We start from the raw sequence: 10,082 nt of genomic DNA on the forward strand, positions 1-10,082 counted from the left end.
TTGAACAAAGAAGATCTAAAAATTCTAAAGAACCCAATATCAACCAATGAAATTGAAAATGTAATTAAAAACTTATCAAGTAAGAAAAGCCCAGGCCCTGATGGCTTCATTGCTGAATTCTACAAGACATTTAGAAAGGAACTATTGCCACTACTGTTTAAACTCTTCAATGAAATTGAAAGGGAAGCAGTACTCCCAAATTCATTCCTGGAAGCAAGCATCACCTTGATCCCCAAAGCAGAGAAAGACCCAACCAAAAAGCAGAACTATAGGCCAATCTCACTAATGAACATAGATGCAAAAATCCTTAATAAGATACTGGCAAACAGAATGCAGAAGATCATCAAGAAGATCATACACCCTGATCAAGTGGGATTCATCCCAGGGATGCAGGGATGGATGGTTCAGCATACACAAATCAATCAATGTAATACACTCTATCAATAGAGCCAAGGACGTTAAACCATAAGATTATCTCCATAGATGCAGAAAAAGCATTTGACAAAATCCAACATGCATTTATGATAAATCCCTACAAAAAATTGGAATAGATGGTCTCTACCTCAAACTGATAGAAGCCATCTATGAAAAACCAACAGCCAATATCATACTAAATGGTCAAAAACTGAAATCCTTCACACTCAAATCAGGAACAAGACAAGGATGTCCACTATCACCACTTCTGTTCAATATAGTTTTGGAAACATTAGCCACGGCAATTAGACAAGAGAAAGAAATAAAAGGAATAAAGATAGGAAATGAAGAAGTCAAATTGTCATTATTTGCAGATGACATGATACTGTATATAGAAGACCCCAAGAACTCCATCAAATGTCTTCTACACTTAATAACCAAATTCAGTCAAGTAGCTGGCTAAAAGGTCAACACAAAAATCAATAGCTTTCCTCTACACAAGTGACAGACTCACTGAGAGAGAAATAGGGCAAATAATTCCTTTCACAGTAGCATTCAAAACACTGAAATACCTAGGAATCAACCTAATGAAAGAAATCAAAGACCTCTTCTCTGAAAACTATAGCACTCTGAAAAGAGAGATTGAAGATGATATCAGAAAATGGACAGACATCCCCTGCTCCTGGGTAGGAAGGATTAATATAGTGAAAATGGCCATACTTCCAAAACTGCTATACAGATTCAATGCAATTCCAATTGAGATCCCAGCAGCATACTTCATGGACCTTTAGAAAACAATCCAAAAATTCATTTGGAACAAGAAGAGACCCAGATTAGCAAAAGCAATTCTAGGAAACAGAGACATGGCAGAGGGTATCACAATCAGCAACCTGCAACTATACTACAAAGCTACTGTGATAAAAACAGCATGGTACTGACCAACAGACCTGAGGACCAGTGGAACAGATTAGAAGATGCAGAAACAACGCCAGACACACTCAGCCATCTCATCTTTGATAAAGGAGCCAAACACCCTCACTGGAGGAAAGATAGCCTCTTTAATAAATGGTGCTGGAAAAACTGGGCTTCAACTTGCCAAAGATTAAAACTAGACCTATATCTCTCGCCATGCACTAAAGTAAAATTCAAATGGATTCAATATCTAAATATTAAAATAGAAACTCTGAACCAGTTGGAACAGAGTTTAGGTAGAACTCTTGAAGGCATCGGTGTAGGAAAAGATTTTGTGAACAAAACCTCAGTTGCCCATGAACTAGCACAAACAATCAACAAGTGGGATCTCTTCTTATTAAAAAGTGTCTGCACAGCAAGAGAAACCACCAGCAGTGTGAAGAGACAACCCACAATGTGGGAAAATATCTTCACCTGCTTTTTCTCAGACAAAGGTCTAGTATCTAGAATCCATAAAGAAATTAAAGTGATTATACCTCCCAAATTTAAAGACCCAATCCAAAAATGGACATATGAAATGAACAGACATTTCTCACACAAAGAAGTAGAAATAGCAAATAAATACATATAAAGATGTTCAACATCACTGGTCATTCGAGAGATGCAAATGAAAACAACACTGAGATTCCACCTCAGACCAGAAAGAATGGCTGCTATCATGACCTCAACCAATAACAAATGCTGGCGGGGCTGTGGGGAAAGAGGAACCCTGGTCCACTGCTGGTGGGAATGAAGACTGGTGCAACTACTGTGGAAATCAGTATGGAGATACCTCAAAGAACTAGGATTGGAAGTCCCATTTGACCCCGCTATTCCCCTGCTGGGTATCTTCCCCAAAGAATTAAAAGAATCATACCACAGTGATATATGTGCACCCATGTTCATAGCAGCACAGTTTGTAATAGCTAAAACTTGGAAACAGCCCAAATGCCCATCAACTGGGGACTGGATAAAGAAAATGTGTTTTTTTAATAAAATGGAATACTACTCAGCCATAAAAAATGAGAAATTGGAGACATTTATAGCTAAGTGGATGCACATTGAGGTGATACTCTTAAGTGAAGTAAATAGGGCACACATGTATAAATACCAAATAGTTTCTCTGGTGTGAGAAACTGAAAGTAAATAAGGACTAAAATGTATAATAGGTAATGTGAACTAGGAAGAAAAGTGGCAAAGTGGAAGGAAGTGGGAGGGCTAGGGGAAAGGATAGAGGGGAATGGGATTAATATGAGAAAATGGAAAAATAGGAACAAAATCTTTGTAAATAGGGAGGACTGGAGGGGGTTGAAGGGAGGGCTGGGCAAGGGTGAAAAATCATAACCAAGAGACATTATGTAAAGGTGCAATTTTCCATCGGAGTGTCATTATATTGTATACCTAAAATGTACCAATGATTAGAATGAATAATCGATAATGCAAAATAGGAAGAAAAGATCCAAAGGGGTAGGGGTAGGGGGAGGGGCAGGGGAAAGGAAAGCAGGGAAAGGAAAAATGCTGAGAAACGGAAAAAATGGAAATAAAGTCTTTGTAAATAGGGAAGGGTGGAGGGGGTGAAGGGAGGGCTAGGGATTGGGAAAAAATAAGAACCAGGATGCATTATGTAAAGGTACAGTTCCCAATGTGAAATGTAATTGTGTTGAATACCTAAAATGTACCAATAAAAGAATTTTTAAAAAATGTGTACATGAATAACAACACATTGGGAAAATACATTTTAAAATATCATGATGATTTTCTGGAAAGGTGGTATATTTACATGCTTTTATTTCATTTGCTTTTTGAGGGGTATCTCTTGTTCTTCAGAAAATTATTAACATGTTTTACTGAGTAAAAAAAATCAATAATAGATTGTTTTTAGGCTGTATAGAGGACAGAGACTGCTTTAAATGTGATGACTGACTGATAGTTAAGCCGTACTACAGTGCTTATCTCATCCCTGTGATGGGAATCTCAGAGAAAGAAATATAGGCTTCAAGTGTAGGGCAAGATTGGAGAAGGATAGAAAGGAGTTACAGGAAAAAAAGAGCTGAGGAGATCTGGTGGGAGGAACCAAATTATTTGGAGACTTTATCAAGAAGGACAGTCATCCCTTCTTAATAATCCTTAATAGCTACAGGGATGATATTTCAGCTTAATTTGCCTTTAGATTATTGAATGAGGTTAGGTCCAAGCCAGATGAGAGTGTCCCTTGACTATTGGGCTTTTAAAATAACACTAGAGTCAACTTCATATCAAAAGTATATGGTCTACACATTAAATAGAAACCTATCATACCACAGTGATATATGGGCACCATGTCCATAGCGGCACAGTTTGTAATAGCTAAAACTTGGAAACAGCCCAATTGCCCATCAACTGGAGACTGGTTAAAGAAAATGTGGGTTTTCTTTTTTTTTTTTTTATGAAATGGAGTACTACTCAGCCATAAAAAACGAGAAACTAGAGACATTTATAGCTAAATGGATCCACATTGAGGCCATACTCAAGTGAAATAAATAGGACACACATGTGTAAATATCGAATAGTTTCTCTGGTGTATGAAACTGAAAGTGTAAATAAGGATCAAAATATATAATAGATAATGTGAAATAAGAAGAAAAGGTCCAAAGGGGAAGGGAAAGGGGGGGGTAGCGGAAAGGAAAGAAAGGAATAAATATGAGAAAAGGAAAAAATAGAAGCAGTCTTTGTAAATAGGAAGGGGTGGAGGGGTTGAAGGGAGTGGAGGGGAATGGGGAAAAAATAAGAACCAAGATATATCATATAAAGGTACAAATTCCCAATAATGAATGCCAGCATACTGTATACCTAAAATGTACCAAGAAAATTAATGAATGAAAAAAAAGTACATGGTTCACATTAAATAGAAACCATAATTTCTTAACTAACTTTCTTTCTTTCTTTCTTTCTTTCTTTCTTTCTTTCTTTCTTTCTTTCTTTCTTTCTTTTTCTTTCTTTGTTTCAAAGGAAATGAGAATTCTTAACACTTGTATATTTTAGGGGATTTTGCAATGAGGTTGTAAATAAGCAAACAAGAAAAATGGCCATTTGCCTTAATGACCCAGAACTAACTGCTTTCTTCATCTTTTTTCTCATGTTTCTTTACTCAGAAATCACTACCAAAAAGTTGTCTACAGCCAATGTGAAGGTTAAAAAGAAAATATCTAAATGTTACAGAAAAGCATATTATTTGAAAGTTATTGGCAGTAGTCTTAGAATTTTAATTAAGAATGTTAAGGCTGGATATGGTGGCATATGCCTGTTATCCCATCACTCTGGTAGGCTGAGGCAAGAAGACTGCAAGTTCAAGTCCATCCTAGACAACTTAGAGCTGAGTGAGAACCTGTCACAAAAGTGAAGAGGACCACTGGGCATGTAGCTGAGTGCAGAGTCCTTGGGTTCGATTCCCAGTAAAAGAAGGAAAGAAAGAAAAAAAGAAAGAAGGGAAGAAAGAAAGAAAGGAGAGAGAAAGATTGAATTGGGCTAGGTATTTAGCTCAGTGCCACCGTACCTGCCTTGCAAGTGCAAGGTCCTGAGTTCAATCCCCAGCACCAAAAAAAAAAAAAAGAGTGAGTTAAGAAATTATAAGTTTCTATGTAATTTTTGAACCATATATGGCAAGTTCCAGAAAAGCAAGTTTGGCTCTGTTGCCTCTTCTACCCATAGTACCTAACATGTTGAATAGAAACGTGGTAAACCTACATACACTTGCCTGATGGAAGCCAAGTCCATGTCAGCCTCTCTGCTAGAGTTCTTATGCTTTCCAGAGTGAAACCCCTTAGAAGTCTTCTGGATGGCTGCTTTTCAGTATAGCAAAATTTAGGCATATTTCCAGATGTCTTGTTTCAGAATCCTTGTGACCTCATTGACTGTCTAGCATCCTTTATAATCAGAACATCAGGAAATTATTTGTTATATGCTGTTGGTTTATCTTGCTTTTTCAAGGAAATGGTTTTTTTCCGCTGAGGCATTTCTTCAATAGGTGATTTGGAGTGGTTTGGAGCATATTTTCTTTGGTATGAGCTTCACTTGGTGTTTATTTGCTTTTTTTTTTTAAAAAAAATATATTTTTAACATCATTAGGATCTAAAGTATTTCTCCTTAGAAGAACAAGCGATTAAACAACAACATCTCAATACCCTTTGTCAATAACTAGGCAGTTTAATCTACAATAAGAAAAAAATTTATACTTTAATCAAAACTAACACTCAATTTTGATTTTCTTCTAATGCTATAGATAACCCACATTGAAACCACCATAGTATGTTAAATTTGGTTTCCTCTAGGGAAAAAGAGAAATACCATCCCTTTAAAACTGTATAAACCCACTGAAACAAACTATGACCATAGAATTTTCTGTCTGAATTTTACCTCAGAGATTTTCATCAGAATACCTGGAATTGATTTAAGAGTGGTCACTCCTTGTTCAGCAGTCTTCACTATCAATGTTAATTCTGGGATGTCTGCCATGTGCAGGGCTTAAGCAGATAAAATAACACCATTATTCTCCAGCTTTCATGGTCAGCTTTAAGTCCCACATGTGGGGAGCTTAGATTTATGGGTGATGTAATTTAGAATTCTAGGCCCATAAGTTAATGCTTCACAAACGTCTTCTTTATCTCTTCAGGGATGATAAATGGACAGATCGTTGGCACAGCTCCCCATCTCCTTCCTAGGCCTCTTTGCTTGTGATAAAGGCCTTATTGTGCCAGATTCACTGCTGTTTGCAGTAGAAATGTGATTTGGTATAGACAAGAAAGAGGAGATTAATATCAATGATAGAGCAATGTTTTTGAAACGTCAGCTTTACAGAGATAAATAATACCATTGGACCACTTACTAGGTACTGGGCCCTTAATTGATACTTTGGAAGATCATATTAAAATATATTTTAATTACATAGCAATTTAAGCTAATATTTATCTAATACTTTATATATACTCATCCATTATTCCATTTCATTTTAACAGCCCTATGAAGTCTATACTACTATAGTTCCTACCTTACAGATGAGGTGACTGAGGATTCTTCAGGAGGACCTGAGGGCCCCATATTTATTAGAAAGTGTTTCCCAGAGAGACTGAAGGGCTTTAAAGAGATTTCTTATCAACTAAAGGGACTTCCCCTCAAAAACACGGTTTTATACAGCATTCCATGAGTATCTTTAGAAGATCTCAGTCATCAGGAAATGGCTATTCATGTTAGATTTATGCACATAAACTCATTATTGGTGTAACCTATGGCCTTGTTTGGAATCTTCCACAGAGTCTGTCTCTTCCAAAGCACGGCAGTCACTGCCCCCTGCTCATTACAAGTAGCTAAGTCAGTGTCTTTTGTCTTCAGCACAGATTCAAGGGAAAAGACAGTAATTTGTTGGGGTTCTAATAACATTTTCATAATAGAACAATATCAAAATAGATCCATTTTAAATATGGTTATGAATATCCCTGATAATATAAAGAAATCCAGAGGTCTTTGTAAACCACCAAGATTTCACAAGGATGATGGTTGGTCATTTTGTAGGCAGCAGAAAGGGACTAGTGTACTGGCAGACTTTTCCCAGGAAGCCCCGTGAGTGCTAGAGTACTAAAATTCTAATATTTGAGTTCCAGTAAAATTGTGAATGAAAATCTCACTTTTAAAGTAAAATTTATAACAAAAGCTTGCTTCCTCAACCCTGTCTTCAATCTCCTTCTGCCTGCAACAGACATTCCAGTCATAAAACCATCAGTCCTGGCTACTCCAAGTTCCTAGACCTGTGTAAGACATGACCAAACCTAAGACAGTAGGGAGGTGAGAGAGGGCAGACCAGCTTGAGGAGGCTTTGACCAAAGGCACAGGATCATGGGGTGGGGACAGAGAGAGGCTAGGGCTGATAGGAAGCGAGCTTTCTAGGACACCTACAAGGTTCTGGAAGGCAACAGAGTTTTGACAAAAGACACATTCGGAAGTTAAAGAACAAAATCATTTTACAAGAAAGCAATTTTCTTTCCGAAAACCAAATTAAACTTCTTAAAGCTTATGAGTAGAAAACCCTGAATATCTTGGGGCAGGAGAGCTAAATTGTGTAGAATGATCTGTATTTAGCTGAGTTAAAGAGGGACGCTGGCTGCCAGATCAGCATAACCACTGTGGCTACTGTAATGAAGAAGAAAGAAAGGAGCAGAAGGCCAGGAAAGGAGGCCTCTCTGCAGAGGAGGATAGTAAAAGAACCCAGTGTGAAATATTCCTCTTTTAATCCTGGAACAGTGACATTTTCACTGGATTTCCATACTTCACTCTGGCTGTAATAATACTGCATTCCATCTACTCTTCTCTTTTTTGCTATTCTTCAAACTGTTAAAATCCTGTTCTTCAAAGAACTGCTGAATGTTCTTTTCTTAACAACTATGACTTCATCAAAAAAATCTCTTCGAATAGTCTTTAAATTCAGTCTTTCAGTCACTGTATTCAAAAATGAGCTCTACTTGCTGAACTATATTTATGCTGTTGATATTCCTTAAAAGGTCTCTCCTCTCAGTTGCCTGGTCAACCTCGCTTTTATTCTCATAAACTAAACTGGTGTCATATTCATGTCAGGAGCAGGACATTTAGCTCACCACATATTTTCAGTTTTGGTAGGTGTATAACTTGCTGCACTAGTTCAGGGGCCAATAGGTGGCAGTGTCTTCTGCTACAAAATGCTTAGCTTGGAGCTTTTAAAATTTGCAGCCAAAATTGTGATTCTGTGTTGCAGCTTTGATTCCTAATCACTGTCTAGAGATCAGATTCAGTACTAGAGCTGGTACATGGCTCATTATCCTGGTCTGCTTTAACTTCTTGTCAGTATCCTTTCTGTGTTCTGTAACATCTTCTTTTAGGGTACTATCTTGATCTCCATTTTCAGTATAAACAACTTCCTATCACCTATTACATCAACATTCAGCACCAATCCATCATCCTCAGCAGATATTTTGGTCACTGATAATTGTGAGGGATAAGCCCAAAGAAAGAACAACATTTCATACACACCTGACACATAATGTCTTGGAAATCTTTACTCTCAGGGGGAATGGCATTAAGATGTCTTTCATGGAACCAGTCTTCACAGATACACATTTGATCATCTCATCAGGAACCTCATCTTCAGGATCAGGATGAGGTCTCTTGCAATTGCAGTACAATGCAAAAAAAGTTGTATTTATACTTATTACCAGAATTTACCTTTGCTTTGTTTTAAACTTGCTGATTCCACAATCACAAAGAAAAGCTCTATACAAGCTCTTTTTGTGTAGAGCTTGAACAATTTATGACTTCCAAGACGTTCATAACCACAGGCTAAACAGATTCCTCCTGGTTCTTCTCCCTCTGGACTGCATGTATTACAGGCATAGAGTGGTTATCTCTTTACTGAGCCCCATAAGTAGGAGCACTTTCCTGCTACCCAGGATAGCACATGCTTCATTCTCCAGCTCTCAGTCCTCCTCAAGTCCTCACATACATTCGTGGACCAGAAACACCACAGGCTCCAGCTCCAGCTGCAACCCAGTGTACCCCCTCAACCCCAGCCATCCTCAACTTGTATATTACTTTCATAGTTTGTTTTATTGGTTGCTTTGTCTGTGTGTATTTCTTTGTGAGTGTATTTATGTATGAATGTTTTATCAGTCCTCTGATATCAACATTTTACTACTTTCAGTGAGGAGAGAGAAATCTTACTTGTGTTCATTCAGGTCCCTTATCTTCTCTATTATAAAATACAATTGTTGAATCAAATGGTGTTGTAATTTTTTTTTGTTCATTAACCATGTTTTATAAGGAGATTAATCTGTGGTATTTACCAAGTGTTTTTGATTTCTCCATTTTTTTTCTTCCTGATGTTTCAAGATTCCTCCATTTTTAAAATCTCTTTTCTGTTTGAAGAACTTCCTTTAGAAGAGCTGTTGTTCGCAAATTCTTTTAGTGTACTTTATCTGAAAATATCCTCATTTCCTCTTCATTCTAGATGGATAGGTTCTCTAGATATAGAAATTCTATTTGAAAATTCTTTTCATATAGCCCTTGAAAATGTGTCACTTCCTGTTATCTATATGGTTTCAAATGAGAAATCCCTGGTCCTTCAAATTGATGCTTCCCTATATGTGTTACATCATTTTTCCTTGTCTGCTTTCAGTTTTTTTTTTAAATGTTAGTTTTCAGAAATTTAGCTCTGATGTATCTTAGTCATGCATTTCTTTGGATTGTTCCCACTTGGGATTCACTTAGCAAAATAAACTGAAAAGCATACCTCCTCCACAAATTCATATGTTGAAATCCAAACCCTAATAGTGAAATCCTCCATCACCTTAGGAAATACCTAAGTTATTCTGAAAAGAATGTTGATAGAAATATTCATAGTAAATGTCATTTTGATGAGGTCTTAGACCAAGATGAGGAATGTGTTATTGGGAAATGGAGAAAGAACATCCTTAAAAAAAAAAAAGCAAGCAAAGTACTTGATTCAATTATGTTTGTGTCCTAGTGTTTTGTGAAAGGTAGAACTTCTTTCAGGTGATTAAATTAAATAGTTGGCTGAGGCAATATCTAAGCAAAGGGCCAATGAAAATTATTCTCAAATGTTAAGGTTTTGAAATTGCTTGGGATCTGTCACTTTTTTCTTATTTTCCAATTCTCTCTTTTGGAATGAGAATGTTTATCCTATGCCTGTTCCATCATTG

At 36.9% G+C, this 10,082-nt stretch overlaps 1 pseudogene; it reads right to left on the minus strand.

The window, feature by feature from the left end:
• Positions 1-7,444: 7,444 nt before the first annotated feature.
• Positions 7,445-9,706, minus strand: LOC101707259 (putative E3 ubiquitin-protein ligase UBR7 pseudogene; annotated as a pseudogene).
• Between the last annotated feature and the right edge of the window lie 376 nt (positions 9,707-10,082).

The sequence above is a fragment of the Heterocephalus glaber genome, unplaced genomic scaffold (genome assembly GCF_053883595.1).
Source record: "Heterocephalus glaber isolate CG9 unplaced genomic scaffold, H.glaber_assembly_v1.0 deba00000122, whole genome shotgun sequence".
NCBI lineage: Eukaryota > Metazoa > Chordata > Mammalia > Rodentia > Bathyergidae > Heterocephalus > Heterocephalus glaber.